Here is a 14962-nt window from a genome sequence, read left to right on the forward strand (position 1 = left end):
TTTATTCAGCTTAATCTGGGGTTAATATACCCTTTTGCCCCAGTAAAGAAAAACTCCTCCCACCCAGAGGGGGCTGGAGAAATTGGCGCCTGTGAGAGCTTCTCCTCAGGCAGGTGGTCGAGGGTGCAAGGCAGTGTCAGATAGGTAAGATGGACGCAGGTTGAGAAATTACCATTTTAAAGTGATACAGAGCCCTTGGGCTATTATACTAGGCTACAGCACAGAACTTAGCAGGAAGCTTAGCTGGTTAGCATAAACATTTCTTGCATCCTGTGCTTTGGCCTCGAGGAACAGGGAAGACAGGGCCTCACATTAGCATATCCTGACCTTTGTTTAGGATGGCGTCAGTTTGTCTCAAAGACTAGGTGACCACCTCCTGTGTGGCAGGTGCAAACTATAGCCTGAAATTCTGGCCACCATACCTTGTAGAAATATGGGCCCGTATAATATGACCCTACACTGAACCTGAGAGAAACCCAGGGAAGGGGGCACCACTGCCTGCCCTCCAGAAACTTTGCCAGTGAGGCACTGTGTCATTTGAAGAGTCACTTAATGGACAAAAACTTATGTAGATAGAATATTCAAAAAGCCTCTTGAAGCATACAGATTTGTGCTTTCCATCTCAATCCTAGCTCTTTAAGCTGTGTGGTCATGGTTTGGTCACACAACCTCTCTAAACTTTCATTCCCTGTAGAATTCTACCACTCCCATCCAAGGTTGTGGTGAGGACCTCATAGATTTCAAGCAGTGCCTGTCAACTGTGTCCTGAGTGTTGCTTACTGCCCCAGTCCTTTCTCATCCAATGGAGAAAGAAAGCCCCATTAGCCAGAGTTCTCTTGTGGTTTAGTCTGACTCATCTTCCATGTTCCAACTCCAATATGAGCTTCCCAGCCTTGTTGGATGTCCAAATAATATAGCACAGATCTACCTGTGGCAGTGGACAAAAAAGTTTTGGACAGGGTGGCAAGGAGCGACAGTTATAACTGAGGACTGTTTGAGCCCGATTTTTAAATTAAGATATAATTACATTTCTACCCTCATCTTCCTTCCCATCTCTCCTCCACCACTAGCCTTATTCCATCTTCAGATCATGGTTTCCTTTTCTATACTTTAATCACACACACACACACACACACACACACACACACACACGTGCCTTCAACCCATAAATACAACCTGTTGCATCCATCCATTTACTATTTCTTATATGTACATGATTTTCAGGGCTGCCTACTTTATTTTAGATTCACTCTGGGGAAACCATTTCTCATGCTCCCAGTATTCCTTAGTTGGCAATAGCTATTTGTCTAGGGGTGGGACCCCATGAGATCTGCCTCCTTCCATGGTAACACATCCATTGGTGTCGCCATTGTTCAAGTCTGCTTTAGGCAGCTATATTGTTGAGGCATCATGGTGAAAGCTCATCTGTCATTTCTAGGAGACACAATCTCACAGCAGACTTCCTGATGACCTTTGAGCCTAATCTTCTTAGTCCAGATAGACTGGCAAGTTGCTCTCCTGAACTTTCTCAGCCAAGATTCTGCTCATACATCATCATTCAGGCAGTATAGACATCCATCCCTCTCCTCCCCATCAGCACCCAGGAGCAGCTCACTGGACTGTGTCTACTCTCAGCTGCTTCCACAACTGCTTCTGGAGTTTGAGGGGCTCCTGTTGGCATTAGGAACCTAAAGTCAAACTGTTGGAAGCTGAAGAGGGCACTGCATGACCAGGAAGAGAGCTGTTTTTCTGAGAGGGGGTAAACATTTTCTCAAAGTGCACTACAAGCCAAGCTAGCTGTTGAAATCTTATTCTCTGAGTTTGAATCTCTGATAAGGACTTGTATCATTCAGGGACTTGGCAGGAAGCAGAGGCTGACTCAGCTGGTATTTTTGAAAAGAATTTTTAATAAAAGGACTAGAGAAGACATGCAAAGGTTATCAGGGTTCAGGGAACTCACAGGGGAGGCTAAGACTCTAGAGATGAGCAGCAACTCTGTGCTAGTGGTTTAGGAGGGTCTTTCTATGTGTTGCTTTCATTGGTTGAATAAAGAAAACTGCCTTGGCCTTTTGATAGGACAGCCCTTAGGTGGGCGTGGTAGACAGAACAGAATTCTGAGAGGAAGAAGGCAGTGTAGCAAACACTATGGCAGAAACTATGTATCTCTGAGACAGATGCTGGTTAGATGCATGCTGGTAAGCCACAGTCAAGTGGTGATACACATTAATGGAAATGGGTTAAACAAATATGTAAGAGTTAGTCAATAAGAGGTTAGAACTAATGGGTGAGGCAGTGTTTAAATGAATACAGTTTCTGTGTAATTATTTTGGGTATAAGCTAGCCGGGCAGCTGGGAGCTGGGTGGGATGAAAAGCAAGCCCTCTCACACAACAGAGTGGCACCCAACTTCAGGATTGGGCAGGTAGGAGAGCATGGCGGATTTCTGTCACCATACAAAGAGATGTTTCCAGGCTGCACCGTGCTCTGCATGGAAGATTTGGCTGTAACCCAGATAAAAAAGATTTATGTGTGGCATGTTCATTCTCCGGGTTGGACTGCTGAGTGCAGGTCCTACCTGGCGACCTCAAAGCTAGCAGAAATGGTACTTCCACCATTTTGAAATTGGAGAGAGGTGGAGTCAACATCCAGAACAGCCCGCCGCTTCAAGGCTCAGAGGCACAACTGGCTCAGAGGCACAAGTGGCTCTACCATGTTGGAATGGGTGGGGCAAGCCCGCAGTACCTGTTTTTGACCTAGGAATGTCACAGCTTAGATTCTTAAGCACTTAGCGATTTAAAAGCACAAAGCAAAATTGTTCCTGGACAGTAGAGAATTATAGCAAATGCAATATGACAGATTCAGACATAAAAAACCTCTAAATGGGTCATAATGTTAGATAGACATACGTAGGCTTGGGAAGGAGAAGAAAAAGAGTATTAAAAAGTCATAAAGTAAAGTTAATGCCTTAAAAAGGGTAAAGTCTTTGAAGAGACAGAATACAGACAGTTATAGATTAAAACAATAAAAATAAGCCATGTAAAAAATAGAAAATACACAGAGAGTATGGATTATGTTTATTGTGTTATCATGTTAGTTAGATTTTCTAGATATATAGAGATATTTCAATTAGATAGGCATTCTTCATATCTTTCAAAGACTACAGAATATGGCATTTAATATTTTAATAACTTAGGGCTTTTCACGACAATTAGACACGTCTGCTCCTGGCAGCATCAATCTACTTCAAGAGGAAGATGGGCATTGAAGAGGCTCCTTATGGAGTTGGTTAACCATTTGGGCAAGAAACTGCTCTTGCCTGGACTGATGCATAAACTGGATACAACCCACAGAGAGAGGACTGCTGAACTTGCCTAAAGGTGAGATGGTCTTTCGGGGTTCCTGATTCATGAAAGAGTCAGTGAGACATTCTGCAGGATACAGAAGAAAGTGATTGAACTGTCTTTGAAATTTCCTGCTTAACGGAAATTTCTGCTGGATACTATGGGCCTGTAGGCCAAATATGGATGCCCCAACAGTACAAAAGAACTTTGGGTGACTATCCAGACAGAGAGATGTCTCTGTCATTTCTAGAGTTTTGGAAGTTTCTTACTTCCTGTTTACTTAGGTAATATTATATCCTTCTGGAGTCTTTGATGGAGTTGAAGAATGGATACATAGTTATAGTTTTCCTTAGTTATGATAACAGATAAAATAGATATAAATATTGTAACTGTAATTCTTGCTTGATAACTGTTTTGTTATATGTAATTTTACTATGTTAAAGTTAAAGCCTTCTTTTTTGTTTAAACAGAAAAAGGGGAAATGGTGTAAGAGGGTCTTCTTTCTATGTGTTGCTTTCATTGGTTGAATAAAGAAACTGCCTTGGCCTTTTGATAGGACAGCCCTTAGGTGGGCGTGGTAGACAGAACAGAATTCTGGGAGGAAGAAGGCAGTGTGGCAGACACCATGGCTATCCGCTCTGAGACAGACACTGGTTACACTCATGCCGGTAAGCCACAGTCAAGTGGCAATACACATTAATGGAGATGGGTTAAATGAATAAGTAAGAGTTAGCCAATAAGAGGTTAGAACTAATGGGCAAGGCAGTGTTTAAATGAATACAGTTTCTGTGTAATTATTTCGGGTATAAGCTAGCCGGGTGGCCAGGAGCCGGGCGGGATGAAAAGCAGGCCCTCTCGCACACATGCTAGGCTCAATTCTAGAGCGGAAAGGACATGGAGGAAAGTTGTAGTAAAAGGAGCAGCGGGCTGCAGCCTGTGAAGATTCTAACCTACATTCATCTCAGTCTAGAGCTTCATGGCATCTGCCTGACTCTGTTTTCTTTCTCCCAGCATCCTGTTCTATCTACTCCACCCAACTAAGGGCTGACCTAACAAAAGGCCAAGGCAGCTTCTTTATTTAACCAATGAAAGTAACACATAGACAGAAGGCCCACCTACTCCAGAAAGTAACCATCCACATGCAGCTGAAAGATGGAGCCTTCCAGAAGTTTGGAAGTGAAATGCAACCACCAAGAGACTACAGTAAAGCAACGAGGGCAGGTGAGCTCAGTCCCCAACTCCACCTCCTCCTAGCCTCTAGCTGTACCCACCTGCTGAATCCTAGCATTGAGAAGAGCTCAGCAAGTACCAACTGCAGAGGTTAGGTCTGTGGTACCAGAGGAGGAAAAGGATAGGCAGTCAGAGCTCCTAGGTCAGCTGGAACAAGTCAGGTTTGTAGTGGCCTAGAAGGAGATATTAATTATCATGTGCATTAGCCATGACACTTCACAAAGCCCATTTTCTAAATCTCCGTTTCTTTACTTACAAGTGAATAGTTATAAAATTCAGAAAATTAGAAGCAATGTTTATGGTGGCCAGCACAGAAGAGATAGACAATTAAGGACATATAGATAGATGTCTATCTATATGGAAAGTCACAGATTTGGGGAGCAGAAGCCTTTGCTGATCATTGATCTTTCAGTACTGGGCTGTTGCATTTGGAGCAAGTAGATTAAGTTATCTGAACTTAGGCACATCACTAACTAAATACTATTTAGTACCCTGCTCCAAAGAGTGATGTGGTTAAATTTTATGCACATATGTACAGGTAGTCATATTATTAAGGTACCCTGGATAAAGCTTTCCTGCCACTCCTAAAAGACACAGTCTCACAGTTAACTTTCTGGTCTTCTTTCAGTCAGCTTGTCTCTTATCTTGGCCAGACCAGATAGTTGCTCTCCCAACAGCTTCTGCATAAGATCCTACTCACTCTTCATACTACAAAACAGAAATACATCATGTTTATAAATATATGAGTATATGTGAGTGTGGCACAATGCTTAACACAGAATATTAATAAAGAGTGTTGATAAAGATTAACCAGAAAATGGGCTAGAGAGATGCTGGCTCAGTGTTAAGAGCACTTGCTGTTCTTGCAGAGGACCCAGTTCAGTTTACCTGTGACATAATGGCCTACAATTGCCTGTAACTCCAGTTCCAGAGGGTCCAATACCCTCTTCTGGCCTCCACGAGCACTTCACACATGTGGTGTAGAGACACAAAGGCAGGCAAATGCTTATACACATAAAGGTAAATAAACCTTTTTTTTTTAAGTAGAAAGAGTCTCAGCTCTCCCTGTATTTCTTCTCTCAGCAGGAACTGCTAAACTTGAATTTTAGTGTCCTCTCTCAGCAGAGTAGAGTCACTCCCACGCTTGAGATTTTTTTCCTCAAAGCAGCTTGGTACAGACTCAGTTTTTTTCCTTAAACTTGGCTCCCCTACTGCTCAGTTCAACTGTTAGCACCCAGGGGGAGCAGAATGCAGGTGAAGTGAGGCACCTCCATGTTCCACACCAATACTCATGCTTGCTCTAGGCCACAAGGACACTGGAGATACAGCCGTAAAGATCTGGACTTTGGCAAACCTCTTCCAGATGAAAAAATGTGCATGTTCTCATCCATCCTCAAAGTTAACTGAGGTAGTTCCAGGTCTGTGATCACCCTTCTTACCATTCTGTCCCTGTGTTTCCCTGGATATAAGACCTGGGTGAGGTATCTGAGCATGAGCAACCTGCCAGGTACTCAGCTTGATATGGACATGCTTTTCTGAACAGTGAAGACTTAGTTTATGCCCCGACGGTTCTCAGAGACTTATGGGTGTCAAGAATTTCATCAGTGATTACAAATCTCGTAACTGTTTTTGTATCTGATACAAAAACTGTATTTTTGTATCTAATATAAAAACTGTATTATTAGATACGTTTTTGTATCTAATATAAAAACGATACTGTCTTGGTATCTAATATAGAAGACACCCTACCAGTTAAGATAGAGAAGACCACAGCATTCTTACCATGGTCACTAGAAAATTAATGGCAAAAAAATATTGAAGTCACCAATGAAGGATGTAAATACTCTTAAATAAGCTATGTTCACAGAAGACTAAGCCCCTACTCAGCGAGGCAGTAGTAAATGCCACTGTCATTCCCAGGGCTGACTGCTGGGTCTGCCTACATAGGTAAAAAACAAGATCCACCACAGGCAGGGAGCTTCACTGGAGCAAAGACAAGCCATCCCCACTCTTTGTGACAGTGTGGGTTGGTATGACAGATTAGAATCTGGAAGAGTCCAAAGCGTAGTAATAAATCTCCTAGGCAACAACTCTCCCATTGTGACTGTGCTGAGTAAGCAGCTGGGAGTGGGGGTGAGCAGCAGGCAGAGATGAATCCTACAGTCTTCACACTGTTAGAAAAAATCCTAACACACGCGGCTCCACCAGCACAAAGAAATCCAATTAGGTCAGATTAAACCAAATTAAAATGCCCATTGTTTTATTAAATACAGTGCCTTTCAGTGGCCAAGCACATGGTGGGGAGACAGGAAAGCGGGGAGCACATGCAAACCAAGAATCACATGTTCCTCCTCTGGGATCCCACTTAAATACCCGGGGTCAGGACCTGGCATGCTGGGATTTGGAGTCCAGGCCAAAGCGACTCCCAGGCCAGCCAGCTGAGACGGATGTCGGGGCTGGGGTTATGCTCCCAACTTAATATTCCAGACTCCTTGGATAAAGGGATGACAGAAAGTTGAGGTGATAATTCTGACCAACATTTTAGGCTCTCTTTGGAAAAAAGGCATAGACTCAAGTCTGGCTACTTCCTGCAGGCATGGAGCAATGTGGGGGAGGGGAGAGCTGGGTGTTGGTGGGTCCACATTCAGCAGGAGGTGTGGCTGGAAAGGCATCCTGTTCACTGTCATCCCAGAGATGCCAGGCATCTGTTTCTTGAGGGAGGTATGAAGGCCGGTGTCTAGGAGAAAAAAAAATATTGTTATCATTGGTTCTGTGAAATGGGGCTAGCCAAGAAATGAGACACAATAGCAGATGAAACTAGATTTTATTTGGCAGGTGTCCTTGACCCAGGAGAGCTGGTACTGATGGTGATGTCCAGGAACTGGTACAGGTGCATCAGGAACGACCTGCAAAATAAGCTTAGAGAATTGTACAGATTTACATCTTGGTGTCATAGCAAAATGCTATTGCTTTAGGTTAGAAGTCTATTAGAGGAAACTGGGAACTCTGACCTCTGAAGGTTGAAACCTGTTAATCCTGGACTATGAAGCCTGTTAAAGAACAGTACTTTAAATTGTCAAATGCCTTTTGACAGATCTGGGAGGAATAGATGAGCAAAAAACGAGACAGCTTTTGGCCAGCAGGCAATCCCAAGTCCTCTCATTTTCTTTGGAAAACATCAGTCTTAGAAGCAATATTTGCCATTAGCTGTTGAGTGCAAGAGGCCCAAAGATTTTTCCTGTGAGGGGAAAGATTTAGTCTATCTGTCTTGGCAGGATGAGCAGATCAATTCCCTGGGTAAAAGGCCTCTTTTTGCTTCTGTGTAGGTGGCTTTGCCAAACTGAGAGGCAAGGCGCAAGGTCTTCTGTCTTCTTAAGAGGACACAGGGTGTTGCCAAAGCTGGCATGTCTCTGTGTTAGAAGCTCTATTTTTGTTAAAATACCAATGATCTCAGATCTATAAAGGCACTCGAGAACCAGGTGCCATTACCTGGTATTTTAAACTGGGCATTTAAGTTAAATTTTTTGAGCTGTTGTAATCAGGAAGCATGCAAATACAGAAAACTTGAATTTGCATTACAAAAACACAGTTATATACTTATATAAACACATTGTGGACACATTATTTTAACAGAGAAACAGATAGGACAGTCTTAGGGACCTGTGTCAGCTGACTAGGCATTGCAAGAGGGAACAGAAACATAAGGACTAAACATTTTTGCAGAGTTTTAAAGTGGAAACGGGGGGGGGGGGGGGGGAGGACGGACGGGGGGAGGGGTCGGATAGACTTGTTGTCAGCTGGGAAGGTCGGGGCAGCAGCGGAGATGCCAGAGTGGTCTCAGCATGGACGGCAGAAACCAGCGAAACAGCTATGAAGAATATAAGGCAGAGCGCCCGGCCTGTGCTGGGGTCCATTAGAGCCGTGCTGTCCAAGCACCAAAGCCGACAGAAGTTGGGGCGGGACTAAAGAGCAGTCAGCGAATGAACACACAAAGAGAGACAGACATGGGAGCCAGAAGAAAGAGCTGTCAGCAGAGCCCGAGTGCTTGCATGTCAGGTGAGGGACCAGGGGCTCTCTGCTGCAAGGCGGGAGCAGAGGCTGGGGGGAGGGGGGTGAAAATCAGGTGGGACAAAAGAGCCATCAGTGAATCAAGCACAAAGAGAGAAGGAAGTGGGGGCTGGACGAACAGGGCAGTCACTTGGGAATGAACAAAGAAAAAAAAGTGGAAGGGGGGGAACAGGAGCGCCATACTTGAAGAAAAAAAACGCGGGCTTTGGAGTATAATTTGCTTAAAGTTAGATCATTCTCATTTAAAAAGGTTTTTAAGTGCCCACTTAAGGGCATTTGAAATCTGCTAGGAATTGCAAGAAACCTACTTTAAATGCATGCCTGTGACATGGGCCTGTTGTAGTGTGTCCAACGTAACACGCTGAGTCAGAAAACTGGGGTACATGAGAAATTGGCTGGGAACATCTTCCACCACCCAAAAATCTCATCTCAGCAAGAGGCAGGGCCTCTGCCGTGGGGGGAGGAGGGGGCTTTTGACATGGGCCATGACTTCAACAAAAGCCCGAAAAGTGAATGAGTCACCCCAAAACCCTACCCACATGCAGTTTAAAAAGGAGAACTCATCAAGGGAAGCCGAACTTGCCTGGTGGAGTACATGCACAGGAAGGCCCATTTTCCAGCATGGCCCTGGACCTTGGGGCCTGGGCCTGCAGGAAAAACTAAGGCCCCTCAGTGGGACCCCCATTATGTTAGAAAACAAATCTTAAGATGAGCAGCTCCACTGGTGCAAAGAAATCTAATTAGGGCAGATTAAGCCAAATTAAAATGTCCACTGTTTTATTAAATACAGTGCTTTTGGGTGGCCAAGCACATGGAGGGGAGACAGGAAAGCGGGGAGCACATGCAAACCCCGAACCACATGTTCCTCCTCTGAGAGTCCACGTAAATATCCTATGGCATGCTGGGATTTGGAGTCCAGGGCAAAGCAACTCCCAGGCCAGCCCCTGGTCTGAATGCAAGGGGCTGGGGTTTTGCTCCCAACTTAACACACACTGCTGAAGTTAAGTCTAGAGAAAAGTCAAAATTCACTAACGCTGCGAATCAAGTTCCTCTCGCTCCACTTCTGGTCATCTAGAAGCCCAGCCCTTCAACAGTCTCAACATAGGAAGCTGGATGTCAGAATAGAAGACAGGATGTCGGAAATGGGAAGTAAATACAAACTTAATATGGTTTTAATTTAGCCCAGCTTATTTTGGTCACAGTAGGATCTGAACTATCAGTCTCTGTACCTGGTTTCCTGGTAGTGAAAGACCCCCGATAATGGAAGACTCTCACTCAAGCCTTGGGATAACTCGACCCCCCCCCCCCCCGCCCCAGTAACTCATGAGAGACCGTCCTTGCTGCAATCACACGAGGTTTAATGACAAGACGACAAGACAAGAACCAGTGCACTGGGGCCGAGACTCATAACCCACGCAGGGGAAGAGTTCAACCTTGAGTGACCGGGAGAAGTAGTTTTTATAGGAAGAAACCACACAGCCCAGTAATCCGAAAGGGGGGCAGGGAGGGTGTCACAGAAAATTGCGAAAATTCCAGTGATGATTACAAGGGGGCAACTCCCTGCCTCTCAAGATCATTCTCAAGGTCATAATCAGCTAGTTCCTATACCAATGATAATTACTAGGGGGTGATAATTACTAGGGGGAATCTCCCTGTTTCTCAAGATTACAATCTACCTTTATCTTCAGCTAGTTCCTGAAACCCTGAAACTGGCTAATCCTAGATTTCTGATTCTTCTCTTCCTGCTAGATTTTTGACTCTATTTTCCTGCTAGGGGGATCTGGATTTATCCAGGTCTTTCAGTAGCAAAAAGCAGAGGTTCTCTATAGAGAGCACAAGGTCCTTGTGCTCACAGATAGCACTAGGGAAACCAGGAGTGTTAAACACACGTGGTTATCTTCGAAATAGGGAGAAGTATACTTGTTTTCCACCCAGAAAGCTAGAAATGGATGTAGCTAATAGCCTGGTGATCAGTGCTATCTGTAGGGACAGGCCACACCTGAACCCCCCTCCCAAGAATGTTATTTTTTTTAATATTAGGCTCTTTATTATTAGACCTTTATCCTAAGCATTGTTCTCAGTCAATAAAACTCATCCTATGATGAGCTGTCCCTTGTCCTTTAAAACAGCCTAGGTAACCTCTGTGCTTTCCCCCAGACCCTTACCTTGAGCATTGTTTCTGAGACAACAGGACCCATCTTTATGGAAGAGTTCATATGTACTATATAAAGGGTTTCAATGTACACATGTCTTAAGCTTTGTGGTATACACAGGAGTGAGTTGATATCTCCAAGAAACTTTTTTCTAAAATTGTGCTGTATTTAAATACAACTATAGTAAACTGTCCAGTGTCAGGCTCTAGAAGTTTGAATCGACACCGTCTACTGAGCGGTATTGAATCAGATTTCCTTCTTGCCTCTCACAGATTGATACTCTGATGGTGATGGTGTCTGCAGAGACTTGCATACCTGTCCATGGAGAAAACAAAGAAAAAATATGGTATCTAGTTCATCTCTTTCTGTTCACTCAACCAAAATGTTCAGCACTTAATCAAAAATAATGAGACATTGCAAGAAGCTGAACATGCAAGCCATGATCAATAGAAAAGACAGTCAACAGAAGTAGAACCAGAGTCACAGATGTGGGGGTGAGCAAACACTGACTTTAAAATAATTATCACAGACATCTTAAATAATCTTAAAATATGACTGGAGAGATGACTCAGCAGTTAAGAGCAATGGCTGCTCTTTCAAAGGACCCAGGCTGAATTCCCAAAACCCAAACAGCAGCACATGAGAGGATCAAACACCCTCTTTTGGCTTTTACAAGAACCAGGTACATATGGCACATAGAAATATATGCAGACATAACATTCATACATCTAAATAGGATTAATATTTCTAAAATGAATTTTTTAAAAATGGAAGCAGATGAACAGTTAGAAAACCTTTAAGATAATGATTTATAGAAAGAACTAAAATTCTAGAACTTGAAAACACAACTAAAATGAAAGAGGCAACAGACAGATTAACAGCAATGAGGAAGACAAACTCAGTAATTCGAAGAGCACATTGCTTACTTTCCTCATTATACAACAGGCCCAACAAAAGCAACTTAGAGAAATGAAGGCTCCCTTTGGCTCGCAGTTTGAGGGCACAGTCCCTTACAGCGGGACAGGCACAGAAGCAGGAGTCTGAGGTGGCTGGCACATTGTGACCACAGTCAGGAAGTAGAGAGAGATGAATGCTGGTATTCAGCTCATTTTTCTCTTTAGTCTGGGACCCTAGCCCGTGGGACAGTGCTACTAGGATTCAGAGTGAATCTTCCCTACTCTTTTGTTTAGTTTTTATTGAGTTATATATTTTTCTCTGATTTCCTCTCTTCCTCCCTTCTCCACTTCTATCCCACTCTTTTAAACCTCTCTGGAACCATACACACACACACACACACACACACACAGAGAGAGAGAGAGAGAGAGAGAGAGAGAGAGAGAGAGAGAGAGAGAGAAGTATGTTTCCATGGTGATTATAAAGCCAGTCAAACTGACAATGAAAATTAACCAGCATAAAGAGAAATTCATATAAAATACCAAGAAGCTGAAGAGACAGACAGCTCAGCCAGTAAGAGAGCTAAGTCTCTTACAGAGTTCAGTTCCCAGCACCCATCCTGGGTGACTTACAGCCACCTGGAACTCAAGTTCCAGTGGATTTGTTACCCTCTTCTGGCCTTGGTGGAAACACTCACATACACTCACATACACAAATAAAAATATTTTTTAAATTGAATTTTAAATTTTAAAAACTGAAACAAAAAGAAAATAAAATAAGAGAGATATAGATGAAGATGTATATATGTATGTATTGACTGAAAAGGGAAGGAGAATTACTACAGACATGCATACTGTCAGCACACGTTCATCTTAAACATGCTATTGCCTTTGCCTGGAGTGCAGACAGCCCCACAGACTCTCCCCTGACCCTCCGGCTCTTGCTCACCCATCTCCATCTCAGTGGGGCCTTCCCTGATCCTCCTATATTAACCTTACCCTCACTCACTCTCCTTCTTCTTCCCTCCCGGTTTTATCTCTCCTTTAACCTTTATCACCAGGAACAGACTGTACCTTTCATTTAGCCTGTTGTTTGTGCCTCTCCTCCCCTGGAGTCTTTGTCCCCTGAGGACAGGGGCTTTTATCTGTTTTGTTCAGGATTGAGTCCCCAGCATTTAGTGCACAGTGGGGCTCAATAAATACTGCTGATCAGATAAAGTGGGAGTTAAGGCTGCTCTGGGGAAGATAAGACAGAAAAAACCTAATGTGGTTAACTGCAAAGACTGGTGTGCTGGGCAGGTCCCTTCTAGATGCAAATGACAGAGAACTAACAAAAATGAGCAAAATAAAATAGACAATGTATTGGTTCAAGGAACTGAAAAAGAATAGGGTTCATGCTTTAGGAATAATTAAATTGGGTCTAGATGCTGAAAAGTCACAGCAAAGTCTCTCTTTGTCTCTGGGTTTGATTTTCTTCACTGTGAGCTTTACTCTCAAGGCAATTTTCTCAGAAAAAAAAGAAGTCCTCCCTGTTATTCTTAGGAGAAGGCCAGTTCAGGCCTCAGCAAGACCCTCATGGTGGGTGACCCAAGGGCTCAGTAGGTCCCCTTGGCAGGTGGGAGACCAAGGCAGATAAGAGACAGACAGATACACCATGCAGAGAGAGTTTGGGTATAGAGCTTATTTAGTGGGCTATGAAGGAGAAAGAGAAGGGGGAAGGGTAAAAGGGGGAAGAAGAGAGTCGGGAGAGGAGAGAGAAAAAGAAGGAGGGAGAAAAAGAGGCAGAAGTTACCTCTTCAGAAGAGGGACAGACAGAGAAAGAGTGGGGGGGGGCAGAAAGAGAGAGAATGCAGGCTGGAGGAGGCAGGAGATCTGCTTACCTCAGCAGAAGTGGGGGAGGATTGAGAGTGGGCAGGGCTTGTCTCTTAAAGGGACAGGGTAACCAGGCCAGGCTAGCAGATCATAGCATTCCCCCTACTCGCAAACCCATCCTCACACTTGACATCCTACCTCAAACTCCCACTGCTGCCAAATTCCAATTCTGCCTGCTTCTAACTTGACTACGACTCCAGATGAACATGTCTCTAGATGGCTCCACCAAGCATCCTGGTGCTGTGCTCATGAGGCACACCTGTGTCAGAGGCAGTCAGATCATGAGAGGACTCGTCATGACCAGGACCTGGGATCTCAACACACTCCAGCTAAGCTGTATAGCTAGAAAATGTCAGATGCACAAAGTAAAATCCAACTGGAATTCTCAGAAGAGTGAAGGCGTATTCCAAAGGAAACCTCTGGAATGCAGGGGACATGAAGAGGAGGTACAGTCTGAGCTTGAGGCCAGAAGAAGCCACAGCATTTTGGGAGAAGATAACATTTCTAATTGAATAGAATGAGCAAGAACGATGTGAAGAGAAACAAACGTAAAGAGAAGCCAACCCTACCTGGCCTTGTAACCTCTGTCTGGAAGAATTGCTTGATGAATCCCAAGTAAGGTTCAGTCTTGGACATCGGGTCACCAACCGGTCTGGAGCTATCAGACAGGAGCCAGCCTTCTGTGGACTGTGACAGTGTGGATAAGGAAAGAAAATCATTCAGGAGACAAGTCAGGACCTGTTGACAGCTCTAGAAACTTAAGCTAGAAGGGCGTCAGCTGCCACTGCCCTTCACAGTTTGCAAAAAGTCCTAAAGAAAGTTAATGCTGGCCCCACCTCCTGCCTTCCTCTTTCTAGTTCTAACCTCCCCTCAGAGCCAACAGCTAAGCTTTCCCAGAAGTGGTTCCCCTGCTGTGAAATGCATATGCAGATGAGATTTTCAGCATTGTTTGCACAGAAAAGGTGAGAAAGCTAACTCTGGCAGTGCCTAGGGCAAGCACATTGCCCTAGAGTCAAATAGAGACCAGTTTTATTCCTGCCTCTGCCACTTATGAGCTGTGTGTCCTTGAGCAACTTAGTTAACCACTCTGAACCTAAGCTTCCTCATTTGAAAAGTGAGTTTATTATGTGAGCTCACAGAACGCTTATGAGGTTTAAATGACTTTGTGCAGCAAACATGCCGATTGCACTCGACCGAGATTGATTTCATTTTATTCCAATCCTTCTGGCTCAGATGCCTAACCTACTCTCACCTACTCACCTTTTCTTGACTGCAATCCTTCATCATGCTCCAGTATTGTGATAATTTTTGATACATTAAAAGGAAAAGGAAGGGAAAAGTTTCATAATTTGTTACACTAAGCCTCAGTGATAATCACTAACTTTTCTCAAGTCCTGGCAGGACAT

General features: G+C 44.0%; 1 long non-coding RNA gene across 1 annotated transcript; it reads right to left on the reverse strand.

Annotated features, from left to right (window-relative positions):
* Window positions 1-6798: 6798 nt before the first annotated feature.
* LOC148118381 (uncharacterized) lies at window positions 6799-14634 on the reverse strand. The gene is made up of 2 exons (XR_015735937.1): window positions 14126-14634; window positions 6799-7307 (listed from the first exon to the last, which is right to left on the reverse strand). It is a non-coding gene; the product is annotated as an uncharacterized LOC148118381 (long non-coding RNA).
* Window positions 14635-14962: the final 328 nt, after the last annotated feature.

The sequence above is a fragment of the Myodes glareolus genome, chromosome 22 (assembly GCF_982192425.1).
Source record: "Myodes glareolus chromosome 22, mMyoGla1.1, whole genome shotgun sequence".
Classification (NCBI taxonomy): domain Eukaryota; kingdom Metazoa; phylum Chordata; class Mammalia; order Rodentia; family Cricetidae; genus Myodes; species Myodes glareolus.